The sequence below is a fragment of the Salarias fasciatus genome, chromosome 14, assembly GCF_902148845.1.
Source record: "Salarias fasciatus chromosome 14, fSalaFa1.1, whole genome shotgun sequence".
NCBI lineage: Eukaryota > Metazoa > Chordata > Actinopteri > Blenniiformes > Blenniidae > Salarias > Salarias fasciatus.
In genome coordinates this window covers 6,497,188-6,516,409 of record NC_043758.1, presented here as the reverse complement: position 1 = coordinate 6,516,409, position 19,222 = coordinate 6,497,188, and the positions used below count along the sequence as shown (strand labels likewise).

General features: G+C 40.7%; 1 protein-coding gene across 1 annotated transcript in view; it reads right to left on the bottom strand.

Annotated features, from left to right (window-relative positions):
- LOC115400178 (leucine-rich repeat and fibronectin type III domain-containing protein 1-like protein) overlaps positions 1 to 18,807 on the bottom strand; it is a 166,225-nt gene extending 147,418 nt beyond the window's left edge. The window contains exon 1 of the mRNA XM_030107886.1: positions 18,688 to 18,807. The gene's annotated coding sequence lies outside the window, so the exon portion shown is untranslated. The remainder of the gene's footprint in view (positions 1 to 18,687) is intronic.
- Between the last annotated feature and the right edge of the window lie 415 nt (positions 18,808 to 19,222).

Below are 19,222 nucleotides of genomic sequence, written 5' to 3'. Positions count from 1 at the left end.
CTTGGTGTGTAGCCTGGAAAAGCAAAAGCACTATACAGTGCTCTGAGGAGAAGTAAACCAGTCAAATGATTTGTTTTGAATTTCAAGGTGTACACTTCAAACAAATATGCAGCAAATGTCAAGATGGGGCAGATTTCTACAAATGTTGTACCGCTACATGAATACTGATGTGAGGTTAAGTACACACTGTTGCAGAGGTGGAAACATTTGGTCCTGGAGGGTCCCGGCTGAACATGTTATCAATGTCTTCCTGCTCCAACACACCTGAATACGATAAACATGTCATCAACACGCTCCACAGAAACTCACACAGCAACTCCCTCATTAAATAAGGTCTACTGGAGTCATGTCAAACCCACGCGGGATTCTGGTCCTGTCGGAGCAGAGATGGCCATCTCTGCACTTCTGCTATGAAGAACTGCTGACTTCACACTTGTTCTAAAGACGGCAGTCAGCCTTTAAAAAGACGCAGAAAGAACTGGCTATGCAAATTCCACTAGATCAAAGCATGCTCTTGAAAGGTTGACAAGAAGAAGCTAGTGTGGGAACAAAGCACAAGCATCATCATGTTGCAACGTATGAGAAGCTCAGAAGACAATATCATTGGCTTCAAGGTGTTTTTCAAATGTGTTGTTATTCATTGATTACCTGTCTACATTTCTCAAGGACCAGATGATCATTACTGCTGTAGATGAAATGTTGTTTGTCATTATTCCAGTTTAACGTCTTCAAAGGCTGATAAACAATTGGTTGGTTGGTAAGTCGGTCGGTCAGTTGGTCAGCTAGCTTGTTAGTTGGCTTGTTGGTTGATCAGAAGAGCAAACTAAAAATGAAAACCTTAAGACATTTAGTCTAATACTGCCTGTTGGGTGTGACTGTTTGTGTACTTGCTTGATTTGTGAGAGATCCAATGGAAATTAGGCGAATCACCGGAATCTGTCATCCATCAATAAACAATGGAAGGTCTCAGGAAAACCTGTGTCAATTTTAAAATGGACTGCAAGTGTCACATTTCAATGTTAAACCAATGCTGAGCCGAAGGCAACGTCTGAAGAAGCTTAGCAGTGCTAAGCAGAATAATTGGACCACTGCTCAGTGGTCCAAACATCTCTTTTCAGAGCTGCATTTGGCATGGAAATGAATATCCCTGGGTGTAGAAGAAAAGTGGAAAGGCTCAGAATTAAAGTTGCTGAGAGGCCACTGAGAAGGGTCTAAAATTAAAAATATGAATATGATTTGAGGTGGCATGTTGTGTGTGGCTGCGAGTGTGTGTGCGTGTGTGTGTCATCTGATTTAATCCTTCACGTGTGACCAGCTGAATTAAAATGTTAACTAAATGGGGAAAAACACTGAGTGAAATCTGATTCTGATATGTACTGATGCCTCATTTGAATGCAGACCCGAGGTCCACATTTCCTTGTGTTTGAGTAGAAGTGAAGAGAAGGAGAAGTGCTGGTACAGAGTTTGGCTTGAAGTAAGAACTTCCTGTGATAATTCAAACCCTTGGGGAACAGCATCAGAAAAAAGCCACTGTTAACAGGATCAATGTGTATGAAATGCTATCTTCAGCAGCGTGATTTATGTTGGTGAATGTTTTTACAGCCCATGCAGACACCAGTCAGTATGGTCAAATGGAGGCTTTCCATTTAATATAAATGTTAATCCTCCACCAAAACAGAGCAGTATTTAGAAGAAAGAAAGAAAGAAAGAAAGAAAGAAAGAAAGGCAACCGCCATTGAACAATACTGAGCTCTCATTATTGGTCCCATCACTACATTTCCTCCACTGCGACTATAGAGGAAAATGAATAATTATTTAATTATTCATTGATTTCTCTAGTTAATTCAAGATTGAGCCAGTTTGTATGAACCCTTTAGATTTCTGCTGAAGCAAACCTCATTCTCACGCTATTGGGTGACATTTGTCAGGAAAAAAAAAGGTCTTCATTGGATTTGCATCCTAATGAAGTCACTATAATGGGATTTGAATTCTTATTCAGTGGAAACTACAAATTTGCGTTTTAGGTGTTGTGTGCCTAACAAATGCTGGTGCATGTGTGCTTTCATGTATATTTAAAGACAATATCTGATGAAGACTTCTTATAACCACATCGTGTGGAAAGTTAAGTTCTGTGAATGTGATTCTTTTATTTATCACAAATATGACTTGTGATTGCACATTTAATTCTTTATTCTGAGACTTTTGCATAATTAATACTGAAAAGATGTTTTTAACTCGTTTTTTTCCCAGTTAAAACCATAAAAAGGTCTTCATTAACTAAATTGTATGTTCAATATCATTAACTACTCAGAAGTGTTGTGACGTATGTGTTGTTTTTGGACGAAATTAGAAAGCTCATAAAAATTACTCTTTTCATAGCCAATCTGCGAAGAAGTGTTGCATAAAGGAGTGGATTAATTGGCAAATATTGACAGAAACAAGGACCGAGTCCCATGCAAGTCAACCTCTATCCATCATACCTTTAGGTAAATAAAACAAAATTCAATTTCCAAGGTGTTGTGAGTAATCTTGATTGCTGTTGAGAACAGGAAAAATAAGACAATAACTCAACCAATGTCCAAAATCTGAACTGTAAATGAGCTGTAAAACACTGTTTAGTAAGATTAAGGTGTTTGAATGATGATAAAGCTTGATTTTTTTTCCCTCTGTCGTTCTAAATGGCTGTCAAACAGAAGCAGAAGTGAACGAACATTAACAGTTTGCTGAACTGCTCTTCGGAAACCAAAATGAGGTTCAAACATCTGGCTGGGTGTCATGAAAACTGCCTGCAGCCTCTTCGTGTGACTGTTGAAGGAGAGGCTGTCGTGTTCAAAAAGTCAAAGCGGGTCATGTTTTGCTGTAAGGGCCTCACATATGTAAAAACAAATTCAATTTATGTATTCATTGATTAGAATAAAATGTCTGTTCACCCACCCACTGTACTTCGTATCATGTGTTATAAGGCCTGAAATTAATCCTTTTACAATACGTAATATGTGAGTTAAACCCTCGATCAGTTGTCAGTCCATCACAGGAAAAACGTGTGCACGCACACACGCACCCAGAAACTATTCGCATGCACTGACAATGAACATGCAAACTCGACACAAAGGCACCACCGTGCATCCAAGTGAAATACAATACTTGATTTGGACAAATGCGACATAAAGTGGTCTTCATATCATGTTAGACATTCATAGGTAATAATTTCTGAAATTACAAGTAATTATGTTCCCGTAACTGAATGTGGAGATTAGCAGCAAGTGTTGAGAAACACAGATTGGGAAGCAGAGCTGTTACACAAGAAGTCTGAACACAAGTTCAAACTTTGACTAACAAGAAATATTAAGAGTTCAGACTTTTTTCTTTGTTCTTTTTTTTTTTTTTTTTTTTCCAAATATGAAAAACTAAAAGTTGCTTGTTGACTAACTATTTCTTAAATATTTCCGTCACACTGTGCAAATGTTATATTACCTGGCACTGGGATACTGTGGCTTTTCTCTTAGCGCCTTGCATGTGCAAAAATATTTTCTTTTAGCCCTCAAATTAGCCTGAAATGACTTCTTCAAACGACACTTTGTTTCTAACATTGTGGGTTATTTATTTGTTGTATCATGTTCCCATTTCATTACTCAATCTCCTCGGGGAGGAAAAACAATTAAATCATGTTTTATGAAACTACAATTACCAGTGAAAACCTCTTCATTGCTACACTCCTCATGACAGCTACCAAAATGGACGAGCAAGGTGTACGCACCGCAGCAATAATGAATATCAGTGATGAATTCAGAGTGTGCATGATCCAAATGGTTCCAGATACTCGCAGGACTATCGTAGGGTGGAATAGAAACTACCCACTTCAATGTTATTGTAACAGCTGCCAGCCCATTGAGTTGGCTGCAAAGCACAACAGCTGGGACACGGACTCCTGCAGCTGTCACGCAGTCACACGCGTACACAAGGAGTGTCAAACCTGGAACCGCCGGGAAGCCTTCATTTGAAGCCATAAACGTCCAATGAGCATCGATGTTGGTGAAAATACTTTCAAACTGACTCAAAAACCTGAAGATACGCGTGAGGGAACCCACATAAATCAGAGCATTTCTTAGATGGTCGCCATCTTGGCTCCACAGTCCTCCCCTTTGGCTGTTGCTGAGTAATTTGTGTTTCACTATAATCTGATTTATGAAGTGTTGGCAAGTCAGCAGCTCCTGGTTTCACACAGGGACGTCTCTATTGGCTGTTCTGAAGCAGGGCACACTGAGCAGGAGGCCTGAGCCAGATGTTTGACCTCATATAGTATTTTACTGCTCCTTCTGGCAAGTTGATGATCCCCTGGATCATTTGACTAATATTTCAGACACACATTGCTCATCTCCTTACTATAAAAAAACTGGGCAAAAAGAGAAAAATCCTACACTGTGAATGATGGAAACATTGAAGGTGACACCTTGAATTATAAAAAAATATATTAGATGATGAAATATTGATTTAAAAACTGTTTATACAACATTTCTAGTGAAAATGGAGCAAAACGGTAGTTCTGACACACACGGAGTCAAGCTGCTGGCCGAGCTCCCACGCATCAGGGGCGCGGCCTTCCACCTCATGTCAGGTGATCGGTTCCCCTCCCAGGCAGATCAGCTGATCTATTGGGTGTGTATTTAAACCGCCCCAGTCTACCTGAGTGTCTGGCCGTCATCTGCACGCTGCTCGTACCCACCTCCTCCCCAGCTCCTCCTTGTGTTCCGACTACCGCGTATCTGTCCATCTCCTCTTTCTGTCCCTGCACCCAACCGGAATAGCAGAAAACCGCCACCTCTGAGCCTGGTTCTGCAAAGGTTTCTTCCTGTAGAGGGAGTTTTTCCTTTCCACAGTCGCTTATGCTTGCTCATGTGGATCTGTTGGGTTGCGCTGTAAAGGGGTCTAGAATCAACCATGTTGAAATTGGCACTTCATATAAGCTGACTTGAATTGGATGCTTGCTCTGTTCCGGGGTTCTTGCTGCTGCTCTCCCTCCCTCGTGCCCCTCCAAGTCGGCACTTGGAAGGCAGGGGGGAGTGCTCTCCCTGCCTCAAGGCTTTCCCCACAGGCGTGGGGAAGGGGAGGGAGGTCCCAGAACAGAGCCACACCGCCAAGTTCAATTTGCTGCTTAAAGCTTTGTAATTCCTTAGTCATCTTTTACTTAACGCAATGTTATTGTCATGTTATCTAATGATGGGTTGTATTTTATGTTGTTATGCATGTTCCAATTTTCATGCTTTCTGGATTGTAATAACATTTTGATGAAGTGATCGTGGCAGAAATGCATCTTTTTTTGCATTTTTGTTTCAGAAAATAATTTGAAAACAATGTCTTCTCACAAAATAATGGCATAAATTCTAAAACAACAACAACAACAACAACAACAAATAAAACTTAGTTTTCAAGTACTGAGCTGCTTGTTTTCGGAACAAAACCACACACATGCAAAAAGTTGAATTTTTCAGCATCGTTGAGCACTGTTTAAACAAGACCTACAAAAAAAACAAAAAAAACACCCAAAGTTTTCAGTTTCCATTTGAAATGTCTTGTAAACAGGACATGGGACTACACTTACAGGGACTACATTCTGAAATCGAACTTATCTCGTGGTGATCACTATACAAGCTGAAGAAGATTTCATCCATGTGGTTTGGAAGTTTTACCATTAAGTGCTTTGTTGAACTGAATAAATTATTTGGTAATTATCTAAAACTGTGCACTGGGCTGTACAGTGTTTCCAGGAAATGGGGGCGTGGTTCTGCATTCTGTGAATTTACTGACTGACAAACTAAAGCACACTAAAAATATGCCCATAAATAAAACCATTTTGATCATTTTTAGCAGCTGACTCATTTTGCACAACAGTCACATTCACACTGATGTTTTCACCTGCAAAGTATTTTAAAGTAATCAATGCATAGCTTGTCTATATATAAATATCTAACATCTCTCAGGTTAACTCCTCTCAGCCAGCTGAGTTAAAGCTCTTCATCCTGCTTCAAACCGCTAATAAAAACTTGAAGCAGCACATGATGGGGCTGTTGTCGCATTCTTAAAGCTGGACATTCATTATTTTTCTAAAATAATTGCCATGTCAACATTTTCTGGAGAATTAATTTAAGTTTAACATGAATATTTAAAACTAAACTTTGATAAAATTATGGTTGGAGGGTTTTTTAATTAATTTTAAGTTCATACCTTCTGGCGAATGAAACAGTAACATTTAGTCCTACCTCAATTTGGATAAACTCTTGAAAGAAAAACCTTGAATTAATTAGCAGAGAATAATTAATGCAAAGCAGGTGCTGTGCATTTGGTTGATGAGCCACTAGATTGAAAATAGCTGCCTGCTGCAGGAAAAATCAGCACCTCAAGGACTCAATAAACCAGAGCGAAGCTCTTTATTTAGTAATGACTCTGGAGGTTTCTTCTGACAACAACCTCTTTGTCACATTTTTGTGATCAACCATTTAAGAAAAATCCTATTAGACATGTTTCAGTGATTCAGAAAACAAATGACGGGAGCGGCTCTAACCAATTACGAGTCAGTAGAAGCAAAGAAAAGTTGCGCAGTGAGCCGCTCGCAGTACATCACTCACTTATCAATCAAGAACGGCAAAGGAGTCAACACTGAATTTGCATTTGATTTGCATTTGTCAAGACGGTAGTCATAAATTTCTTTTTTTTGGACCGAGCTCGCCACCATCGTCAATACTGCTGTACAGTTTGAGGAACTCGGCGCAGTTGTCAGCTTTTTCCATATCAGTTCCTGTACGGTCTTTGTTGCACACCAACTCTGGTGCTGTCAATTAAATTAACATCCAACGTGCACGAGAAGCTCCAAAAAGCAAAGTGTGGGGGAAAAAAAAAATCATCTCCATGAAGGATTTTTTTTTTTTTAATGTTTGACAGTAAGTGTATGCTCGTATGCAAGAGCTGTTTTGGAGAGGATGACAGAATATAAATCTGTGCTGCTGATAAATGCCTTCAGTCAGACCTTGTGTGACCTGTGAGATACACAGCCTCGACACATCTCACATACACATTCAGAGCAAACTGAACCAACTTTTCTCTTTTGGAAAGGCTCCTCCACACCCACCAGCTCCCCCCACCATCGCCCTCAAGCACCGACTTACGCCACCACTTCCTCTTTTTTTTTTTTTTTTTTTTTAAGAACTTCTGTAAAATGTTTAAGTTGCCATAGGAAAAACATAAATTACACAGATTTATAAAAATCTCCATATTTCACATTTTCCAAACAGATTAAAGGAGCAACTTGACTTGCGCATGTGTGTGAAGAGCTCTGCGTGTATCACGACCTGTGCGTGTGTATTACTACTGCCTATAATGAGATTCATGAGCTCACACTCAGACTCATGAGTACATATTTGAAAGCATGTGTCAAAGTTTGCTCGTGGAGTCAGATCCGTGATCTTCATCGTATTTGATGCATGTAATGTGATTCATGCATGTTTGGGGGGGGGGGGCTGTAAATGTTTTCAAGTCGATTGGATTTTGCTCCCTTCCCGGTGTGACAGAAATGTGTCTGTAGGGAAACACGAATGCGAGTGGTAGGTTCACAAACCTTAATACACAAACTACATTGTGCACAATAAAATATTAATACTAATACACAAAATGAAGATACACACAACTCTGCAAGTGCACACACAAGTTATTTTCCCACTTAAATACACCAATACAGATGAAGGATAACAATGAACCCAATGTTCATCTAGACAGGAAATGGTCCAAATAGCACCGTCGTGTGCAAGCCGGAAACACTGGATGAAGAAAAAAAATTCCCTGACGGAGTCAGTTTAAGCTTAATTGGAGAGATGAATTTAATGTGGGTTTTTCCACTTGGTATAACGTTCATATAAGTAGACTTAAAGAGTCCCCTGCTTTTAAGAGGCAGTTAGAAATGCAATTTCTGATTATCGCCGCTAAGCCTCGAGAAAATTACAGTTAAATCACTCGCCTCTCATGGGGGAATAGTAACCAGCTAAACACACCATACAGTGACTGCTCAGTCAATACTGCAATATCGCATTAGAGCGGCAATGATACACTGTACATGCGTCGCCATTTTCATTAGATAGGTTGATAAAAGCCATGTACAATAATATTGCGGCTCAGATTAGAATTACAGCGAGACCACAACCACTATTAAAACATATTTATTGGTTCACTATTGTTTTATGCACAAGCTCCAACTATTGCAGAGCTTTATGAACTAACTGTTGGGGCCTTAGGAGTGCCATGATCTACAGTAGATTGCCCTCTCAAGTCTAATTACTCCTCTGACTATCTTGCAGACTATTAGGCAGCAGGTGTGTCAAGTGGACCATTTCAACGCAGCAGGGTTTGTCCTGTTAAGCTGTGTTAATAAACACTCATTCTGTGAACTGCAGAGTGGGCTACATCAGGGCTGACTTCTTTCTCAGCTGTTTTTTAAAACCTAAGACAAGGTTATGTTCAAGTACTTGTGACTCCGTACAGCAGGTGAGGCAAAAACGTGTTTGGGGTGACAGACCTTCACCTATTCTCCTCAGCGTATGAATGTATTCTGATGAAATGTACGTCTTGGGCTGTGTGTGATGATTTCCAACTGGACATCATCATCAAACAGCCAGTGATCGACAACTTGTCGGTGCAGACTGGTGGGCATGGAGCAGACAACTAATGATAATGACACCATGTTTTTTTTTTTTTTCATTATCACGAACATTGTATGATTTGCTGCTGAGGGATATTTCCACTATGTGGTCCACCGAACATCAGCTAAAAGGTTTTTTTCTCCTACCACAATTAGTTACCTCTAATTTACTTCTAAGCCGAACAAATAAACAGACTATAAACCCACATTAATCACATTTAACTGAATATTTGTTTATTTGAATTCTTGATTTCCTTCCGCACTTTGGGACTACCCATGAACCCTTGTGCTCTTATCACAGAATTCAGAATAGCCTTGCAGGATATGCATAATCAATCACCAAGAAAAAAAGATATGATAGCCTTTGGTTGTCTTCCTAGCCAGATGACTTCCCCTATTTAAATGGAAGAAAAAACTCACTGAAACAATGGATCACAGACCTCATGTATCATCTAACATTGGAGGAAACTTAAAGGTATGCTCAGAAATTTAATGTTACATGTCAACTGTCTTAAACTTATAAAGAAAAAAAAAATATTTCTGTGATAATGACCATGGATTACTACTTGTATGTCTATTATGTGTAGCTCAAATTTCTTTTACGTTGTCCATTAGTTTTTTTGTCACCCAATTTAACATCGTTCTATCCTTTGTAAGTCTCCCCTATGCACATTCCCTGCATACCTGCATGGCATAGTAACACTGTTACAGAGATGAGGTTCTGTTGGAGCAAAACATGGGCAGGTACATAGGATTTTGTATGCTTAAAAAAAAAAAACAACAAAAAGACACTTTGAGTTCCTAAACAAAAAGATATTGCTTGGAGCTTCTGAGATCTGCAGAGCTGTTTGACCCGTTTAATTTATAGTTTCCAATTTTATTCTAAACACTCCATGACGTCTACATTCAGTTGTTATTTCATTGTAATGAAAATCTACCTGAACTGTTTTACAAGCATAGTGTGATCAGCCTGCTTTGTATCTTGAGCATCTTTTTCTCTCCTCGCCTGCTGCTTGTCTTAATAATACTGCAAAGGTCTCTTGTGTTATGCACTGGGCTGCAGAGGAGAGCGGAATCTCTTCCACATGCAAAGATAAGAATTGCAAATGTTGTGAATCACAGAATGAAATTACCACACAAATAGCTGACAGCACTTTTACTGAAAACCCATCCGCGCTCTATGACTAAAGCGAGCACGGCCAGACTTGGCTATAAATGTCATCTTGGGTAACGTTTCAGAAACATTTTCGGAGATGTGGAATATTCCAAACTTCAGTGTTTTACTGAGGCTGAGTGTGAGGAGAGACTATCCAGATCCCGTCCAAGTGCTGCTGGCTTGTGCCATGACAATCACAGGCAGGCTCTGGGCTGTCCTTGGATTACCTCGGATTACACTGTAAAAATCGGGCCTGAGACACCATGCAAAATGATTAAGTTTGACTTATTTAGCATTTTGTACATTATTTCAACAGACTAAATAGCCACAATGTAGAACAAGTTTTGTAAGTTGCTGAAGGCTCTATTACGTAACTCAGAAAAATTGAAAAAATATCTTCAGAGTTGCATCAGCTTTGCAATTTCCAACTTGCATGCAATTCAATCAGAACATCCGTGTTTGAAAAGTTAAGTAACTACGCCCGCAGCATGAAACGGAAGTAACCAAATGTAAGCACAGGTAGAAAGTCGTCCTTCCTAGAAGTCAAAGCAGGATGACAAATCGCAACAAACACAGCGGCAGATCGCAATGTGGCAATAATTTGAAACTCCAGGCCTGCGTATATCACCACACTGTCATTTAAACACTTATGCAAACAGAGGCGACCTTAATTATGCACATCCTGCCAACAAAAGAGGAGAAATCACAGAGTGAGGAAAACAGATGCAGTAGGAACTGAAATAGAGACAAAGCAAGACAAATGACACTCAGAAGAAAATGGCCAGAACGAGTGAAGGGAAGATGAAGAGAAAGTAAGTGGTGAGAAATGAGTGAGTGAGAGCGAAACAGAGGGAACGGAGTGAGGGGTGGATGGAGACGGAGTGGTGCATCCATCCATCACGCGACGCCGCTTCAGTCAGACATGAGTAATAGATGTAGAGAGATAGAAGAGAGAGCTGACACTCCTTCTCAACCTATCTCCACTCACGATCTGGGTTTGCTTGTCAGGTCTGCTCTGTCACCCCCAGACGGAGACAATCGCAGGACAGAGGGGGGAAACTATCACAGTTACATACAAACACAGAGATTTACGTTCAACCACACACCACTTACTAGCAAATGGGAACAATATAAGCAAAAGAAAAAAAAGAATGTGGAGTTTTGAAAACATTGGAGGTTGAGCTCCCACAAACCTCAAACCACACTTAAAAAAAACCCATAACTCACTAAATAACATTATATACAAATGAATATTCATTTTTTCTATCAATTTACCTTTTTAAATTACCCAGACAAACTATATTGATCTGGGTAATTTAAAAAAGCAATGATTATTAAATCCATTGCAGTGCAATTTGCATGCTGGCTGTAGAGGCTGCAGTCACAAAGGCCTCTGAGTAAACAGAATTGAGTCGGGCTTTTACAAAAGCAACCGCAATAGTTTTCATTCATGGTAATTGCGCTTAACACAACGTTTCCCATTGACTTTTTTCATTTAGACTTTTTTAGATTTTTCTTTTCAACACAGCACAAAGATTTGTGCTTCAACCAAAGACTAACAGCATGTTCACAATATTTATACCTCATTCCATTGGTAAAAGTGGACCACAGCATAATGTGCTGCTCACGTCTGTAAATACGTCTAAATATAACATCATTTGTTGTCGTATGGTTTAAACTCATTTGCAAATGGAGAAAAATTGTATCTGGAACATGGAATCATCCCATATATTTTAATCTGTGCTGTCATGTCAGAGCAATCTGACACACAAGAAATGCTTGTTTGTTTTTTGTTTTTGTTTTTTGTGACACATCATATTGGAAAGATCCATCAATCTTCCTTAATCTGAACGTCGGTTATTGCTGGCGGTGTGCCAGATAGCTCGGGAGGAGAAAAAGCTGTCAGATAAATATGGAGTTCTGGGGTTTGCCTTTTCCTAAATATGATGTATTTCTGACTGTTTCTTGGTAACTGCTGTCGATTCCACCTGATATTGGACAAGAAGGCAGGAAGCTGGAGCATGCATAAAAATATCACAAGACACAAAAGGAAGGATGCTCAACTGAATGTCTACATCTAAGAATTATAAAATCAGGTCCATCTCTTTTATCATCCAAAGTACCAAACATCTGAAAAAAAATCCTGGACAGATTCTTAATGGATGGATAAAAGGTGACTTCAGAATGCACCACGCCGGTCTTGTGGGACTTTAGAGGCAGTTCCTCTAAATAATTGCTGGACTTTTCTTTCAGTGGGCTCGGAATTGTTGTTGCACACAAGAGGCCAAGTCACAGCCCAAAGGCAGGTGAGACAATAATGAAAATGGATTCCCATAGAACGCTTGACAAAGCTGAAGTCTCCTCAATGACTGCAGGTCTACTGAGGCAGCGTGAAAGGAGACATTTAGGTGTTCATGGTTAACCACCGAGCACTGTATTTCAAGTGATTCAGTATAGCTCGAAAGATGAGCAAGACCGGTTTCAGGTTGAGGGGAAATAAATACACAACTCCACTCACCAAGTTGTCATCTGGAGAGGTAAAGTTGGGAAGCCTACGGGATACCGCGGCGAGCTGAGCAGCGCTCTCTTCCTCCGCCCGCCTCCTTCAACACAGCACCATTCTAACGGCGTGCTGCTTGGCATTCAGCTCGCCGCTCGCTCCCTCTTGCTCTCACGCTCTTTCTCCTGGCACCATCCCTTCTTCCTTCTCTTCACCTCTCTCTTTTTCTCAACAGCATCTTTCACCCGCTCTTCCCTGGTGAGGCGGGATTGCGCCACTGAACCGGCATCTGTTGCTATGCACGTGCGCTCGCCCGCGCACACACGGACTCACGCGCACGTACACACTCGCAGACTGTGCAGACATTTAAATCCCTCCTGGAGTGGACAGCATGTCACTGAGCTCGAAACATCATGAAGACATATTTTGGGCATTAAAACTATTAAACAGCAGGTTGCCACATTACAGCCTGAACACCTACACATTCTTTACAAGATCCTCTCACCTACTTCCTTTCTTTTTTTTACCCCCACTCCTTTCTTTAACTCTTTTCCTCCACATTGAAATGTATCCAACATTTCTTTCTTTACCATTTTGTCTTTTAAAATACCATATTTTATTTTTTTGTCTTTGTCTGCTTCTACTTAATACAGGATTTGTTCTTAATTGATCTGACTTGATGATTAAAGATGGCCACCCTCACACAACAGTCACCTGTGTTCTCCTTCAGCTTTCTTTTTCATAGGAGTCCTTCCGCTTTGTATCGATCCAATTTGACACCACTTTTTAAAACTTAAGGCCAATAGGAGTTGGAACCAGGCTACACAGCACAGGTTTGTTATTTTGCCAATGAGCAAATACTATGGATGGATTTTCAATAAATGGAGTAGCTTTACATGCAAGTTTTTTTTTTTTTTTTTTAAAAAAGGTATACTTTTTCAAAAGAAGGCAGAAATGAATAGTATACCCACTTCTCCAGGGACCAATACACTACTGGCTGATTTCAGTGAACAGACATCAAAGATCAGTCCAGAACAAGGTTAACGCAAAAAGAGAGACAACTACTTGAACCTGGATGAACTTAACAAACTAACCTCCAGTATATGTTAATGGGCTGTGAAAGGAAAAAAACAAACTGCACAAATAATCGTCTCACTGTTAGGCAGAAGTGCTCTCCACTTTTCCAACATGCAGTCATGCACTTTATATCTCCCGTCTTTGCTTCAGCGCCTTCATTCTTGCACATCTGTCGCCACCCCAAAATAACTCTCTTCTCTGCTCTTGTAATAGAAGCTCTTACTGCAATTGCATTGTAATATAAGTGGAACCAAAGCAGACACTTCAAAGTATCGATACAGCAGTGTAAACATATGTACATTCAATCCATACCGCGTTAGAAACACCACTGCAGGAGTCTTTCTTGCGCCTACAGACGTGGGGTATATATTACTTCCCAACAGTGAGGGAAACATTTCCCTTCCCCATCAAAAACTCAACGGGTTTCTCTGTGTGAGTTCCATTTCTTTTCTGCTCTGCCTCTTGCATGCAGACACATCAATCAATTAAAGTTTACACTCCTCCACAATTTACACTTCTCCTCGGCTTCATCGTTCAATCTGACGTCAAGTGAATGGCCAGTATTTTATATGGGGCCAAAAATAGATGGTTTTCATGTTCAGAGTCTGCTTGCGCCGGCTCTTGATCACCTTTCTGTGGCCATTGAGCAACAGAAACTCTCAGTATTCAACACAGACCTGTAACACTAGGTGTCACGAATCCTTTAATACAGGCAATGACTTAAATATGAAAGCATCCTATTGTGTCCCTTCAAATAATTGAAAAACAAATGTCTTGTATTTTGACATAGTGATGTTCAATACCACACACCCAACTCATCAGAATCAGAAGAGAATCAGAGTTCCTTGATTGTCATGGTGACGCATCATGAAATTAAAGGTAGAAGCAGCTCAGTGCATCAAGAAGAGGAAACTGCAAAGATATATAAATATACTTAAATATTACATACAGGCACATTGTCAAGGGACTATAACTTGCAATTGCCATGTACCATCTCCCATCAGTCTCACATCTTTCCTGCTTTCAGTTAAAAAAATTGGGGGAAAAAAAGCAAGGTTTGTTATTTTTGTTTTTCAGTTTGAAATTCTAGCAACAGAAGCAGACTATGCATGTTTTGTGTGTTGGAAATCAAGCTTGGCAAAAGTTTTCGGCAGTGGTTTTCCCACGCTTTCTGTCAGCTAATATTCTTCTTTTTTTCTAAAATCTTCAGTAAAGCACTGAAAAAGGCAGAGGGATCATGAAGTTCCACTTTCACACCCTGTTCTCAACCTGGAAACCAGGGTCAAATGAGACTCCTTGATGCTGAGTCCAATGTCTTTCTTCCTTGTGTTCGCCTCAGAACCAAGAGCAAACTGTGCGTGAGCAAGTCAATTCCAATAATCCACAGGAATATTTCTACATTTTGAAAACTACGCTCATCGGCTCTCTCGGTGGTGTATAGATATTAAAGACATGGGAGTCAGCTGCTGGTTTTCGTAGCTGAGCGCAGGGATTTCAAAAGATTTTCAAAGCTCCTCACGGAGTAGTGATTTTTTTTTTTTTTTTTTTTGTTATATTTGAAACTTTTGAGTGTATGTTACATATTTAATTTTTTAGGCTTCATATAGGTAGTATAATGACAACAGTTAAAAAGCTGAAAAAAGTCCTTTTTTTTGTAACTACCTTTAAAACACATAGGTTGTATCTAACATGGAAATAAACCCTACTGATACACACTATAACTGAGGCAGTGTGCATGTAGACAATTCTTAAAATGTATTCATGAATGAAGTTATGAGATAAATTCTCCTTTTTTTTTCTTTGTTAAATAATTACTGGATTATTCTTACTGCAGCATCCCCAAGGGAAGCCCACCTCGCTATTTTTTTTATACAAACTCAATGAAGTGTGTCTCACAATAGCATTGAGTAACAGCCTCCAATTGTTAGTTCTTTAGCGCATAAATCACAACAATATGCCTGGTTTGTTTTTAGTTGTTATACAGAGATGGAAGTTTGAAAACATGACATTGTAATTTGACAGGCGCTTGTGTTCCAGACTACTCTGGTTAAATTCAACCTCCTGCCAGAAGCAGTGACTGAAAATTCTCTCAGAGGGATTCCGAAGGAGCGCTTAATCAGTAGAATCTGTTCCTGAAAAACAAATAACTGAATATGACTGCAGGTAACAACAGTACACAGGATGTACTGGGATTGGCGCCAGCATCCCGACCCCAAATCATGATAGAGTAAGAATTAGATGGATGGACGGATGGATGGATGGATAATGCGTACAGCAACCACTTTAAAATCACTATAAAGGGATTTTCTTTTTTTTTTTTTTAAATACAAAACAGTTGTGAACTACCAGTTCTGCGCTAACTGGTCACTCACCGCTTAAAGAAGAGCAATGTAATGCTGCTCAGTAAAAACTATAAAGTCAAAGGATACTGTGACTCTTAACTAATACAGCTTTAATTATTTGGCCACGGTTGGTGAGACTGAAAAAGTTGCACTTTATAATACATTTATTTAACCCAAGCTGAGAAACATCAAAAATACTGCAGTTTAAACTCTGATAACTTGAAGGTCCTTGAATTCCTTATGTCTGAAATATCGGACGAAAACTGGAGATGGGTTTCTTTTCAGTTGAAGAAACGTTTCCGCCGTGACACACAGACCACAAATTGGACCCAAATATTTCATCAATGTGTAAAATATATAAGGAAAGATGTTTCTCAGAGCTTTGACCCGTCTCCAAGCTTTTTAACATAATACTTAGTTACTTACAAACCCATTCACACACACTCTCACACACCATTGGAGACCGCCACCAGGCAAGGCGCTTGCTCACCATTTGGAGCAATTTAGTGACCACTGTCTTGCTCAAGGACACTTCAGCACGCAGAGCAGGGCATCAAACCGCTAATGAAAATACGGCATAAAGACACAGGAGTGCTATTGATCTACTCAGCATTTCTCACCACGCAAACAAGCGAGAGTGATTCCCAAAATATTAAAGCAGTCCCTTAAAGCCAATACAACATGGCAGGAATCGATCCATGCGCACAACGTTACTTCAAACCCCCTTCACAGCGTTATTATGTAACTGATACTGTACGTCCATCATGCTGATGTGATGTTGCAAACAAAACCACTGCATCAGCTTCATCAAGCCGACACTGAATGGAGCTGTAATTGCTTTTTGTTACTCTGTTGCAGCCAGTAATGCAGTACGCTCGGCCCTAAACAAATGAGGGTGTTTACATGCACTGAAATTTGCTAACAATGATTTCGATAAGGTGCTTTCGAAGAAACCAAAGTGTTGATGCGATTTTCCACTGATGAACACAAATAGCTTTTCTCACATGAATAAATGCATTAATATTCAGTGTCTTGAATTCTCTGACTTATTAGTGCAAATGATTCTGTTTAAATGGTTTATGTCTGACTTATTGATGCTGATTAATGCAATCGCACGCACAGAGAAACCCAGGTATTATCCTTTGGAATCTCTTTGTGCGGTTTCCAAGCAGTCTGTAAATGAATATATTTTAAATCAATACAAAAAAAAAGGTAAAACGCTGACGAGAAGCCCTTTGTATTTTTAACTGTTGGGCTGTCTGTGTGAACGCTGCTGTTTCCATGGCAGTGTAGGGATATTCTGTTTATTTTTGTACAGTGGTATTCGTCCGCTGCGTTTGAAGATCATTAATAGTGCATTTCGAATGTGAGCTCGGCCAAAGTATGGGCGTTAACAAAGACTATGGTGGGGTCACTTTGACAGAGCTGCCGGTTACTGAGATCATTTAAAGGGCCAAGGTCTGTCTAACTCCAGGAACACTCCAGGGCTGCATCAACACCTTTACTATTTATACCAAGGCTTGACGGTAATGCATTTTTATGTTGCTTTAGTGAAAAAGTCAGTTTGCACCTTTCTTTATTTTAAGGTTTGCAACCTTTAAGACTTCAACTTCCCACTTGCCTGTCATTGGAGGCACTGTTGCAGGTTATGACAAACAGCATAGAAGAACAGAAGCTTACTATGAACTCATTTGTGTCCAAAATTTCCAGATGCTCCATGCATTAAGGATGTGACATGAAATCCCAAAATATATCACCACAGATTGAATCTTTCATTAACAATATCTGCACTCGCAGCACTTTTAGCCAAGAACGCAATAACGACAAAACCACGAAAAGGAGTGATGAAACATTGAAAGAAGCTTCACTGAAGCCACAGGTTTTTGCATTTTGCACACAGATATGGGAAAAGCAGTGCGCACATTCTTGAAAAGCTGGTTTACTCTTGCATGTGTGTTTACATGTGTTTGAAGGTGGCTTGGAGCCATTGCAAAACCCAATCAAAATGCAAATGTGGCAGTTAAGGATGAGGAAATCTACCAGGTAAAGAGAGGCTGATGAGCTGACACAGCAAAGTAAATTGTTGGCTTCAGCTATTTGTGGTCTCTCTGTCTCCGTGTCTCTGTGGAGCAGCAGCGACCATTACACAGCGACCCACTGGATAATGTAGCATCTGAAGCATAGATTAAGTATTCCACACTTGGCTTGCTGCATCATATTGTTAGAGCTCTCTTCGGGGATCATTTCTATGCAAGCTGCAACACCTGCTCTCAGCGTCTCTCCCCATTCAACTCCAGTATTTTGGTCACTCTCCCTCGGCTGCATTAACATGCTCACCCAAATCTATTTTATTCCATTACCTTCCCCTGTCCCCTTATATTTTCTCTACTCACCTTTCCAGCACCCCCCACCCCCACCCTCTCTCTCCCCTCTATCATCCAGTCCATCTCCCCTCCCTGCTTCTTCTCTGTATTCCTCTTCAGCACCACCTACCCCAAACAACTCCCTTTAACACCCCCACCCACCCTGAACTCTCTCCTCTCCCCCCCATGCCATGCCCTATGGCATTCACCTGCAAGCTGATCAGGCTCTATCTCTTGCCCCATTCTGTCTCCTCACCACTTCCAGACCCATTTCTGCACACTTGCCTCGCTCCAGACCTCTCATCTTCCCTCCCACCGTCTTTAATCTGGAGAGAGGCTATCAGCATCTCTAAATCGTATACGGGAGAGAAAACACCAGCGCCATTATCTCCCCATCTGCCATCTCTTCTGTCTCCCTGTCTGTGTACTCAACCCGACTCTTCTGAAATTACAAAGCAGTCTCGAGAAAGAAAAAAAAAGAGAAGAAAAATCCCCGACGAGGTGATGGAAGGATCAGAAATGGAGCGATAATCGGACAGAGGAAAAAAGTAGATAGAGAGTCATACCTGCGCGTCTCCTCCTCCTCCTCCTCCGCTATTTCACCTCCGTTTATCTCCTCCTTTGTGGAGCCAGGTGGAAAAACTCCGCTCACCAAACGCTCTGTCGAATAATCCCCTCCTAAAATGTCAAACCAAGTAAGAAACCATATCCACTTTTTTTTTGTTTGTTTGTTTAATTTTCTTTTCTTTGCCCGGTCTCGTACCGGGCGCAGCGCCGGTCGCGCAGCTTGGCTCCTGGAGCGGTGGCGCACCGAGCCGGGCGTTTCAATTTACTTCCCGTTGAGTTTGCATCAGAAGCCCAACACTGGCACACGACCGGCGGTAGCCTAAAAAAAAAAAGGTTCAAAAAAGAAACGAAAAAAGAAAGAAAGAAAGAAAGAAAGAAACCCTCCAGCAATCCACTGTCCACCGGCGATCCGCTGGGACGGGACTGTGCGTGTTGGGGTGGGGGAAAAAAACGCCGTTGAAGCGGCGCACCGCACCGCACCGCACCGCACCGCACCGCACCGCACCGCCGCGCCGCGCTGCGCTGCGCACTCAC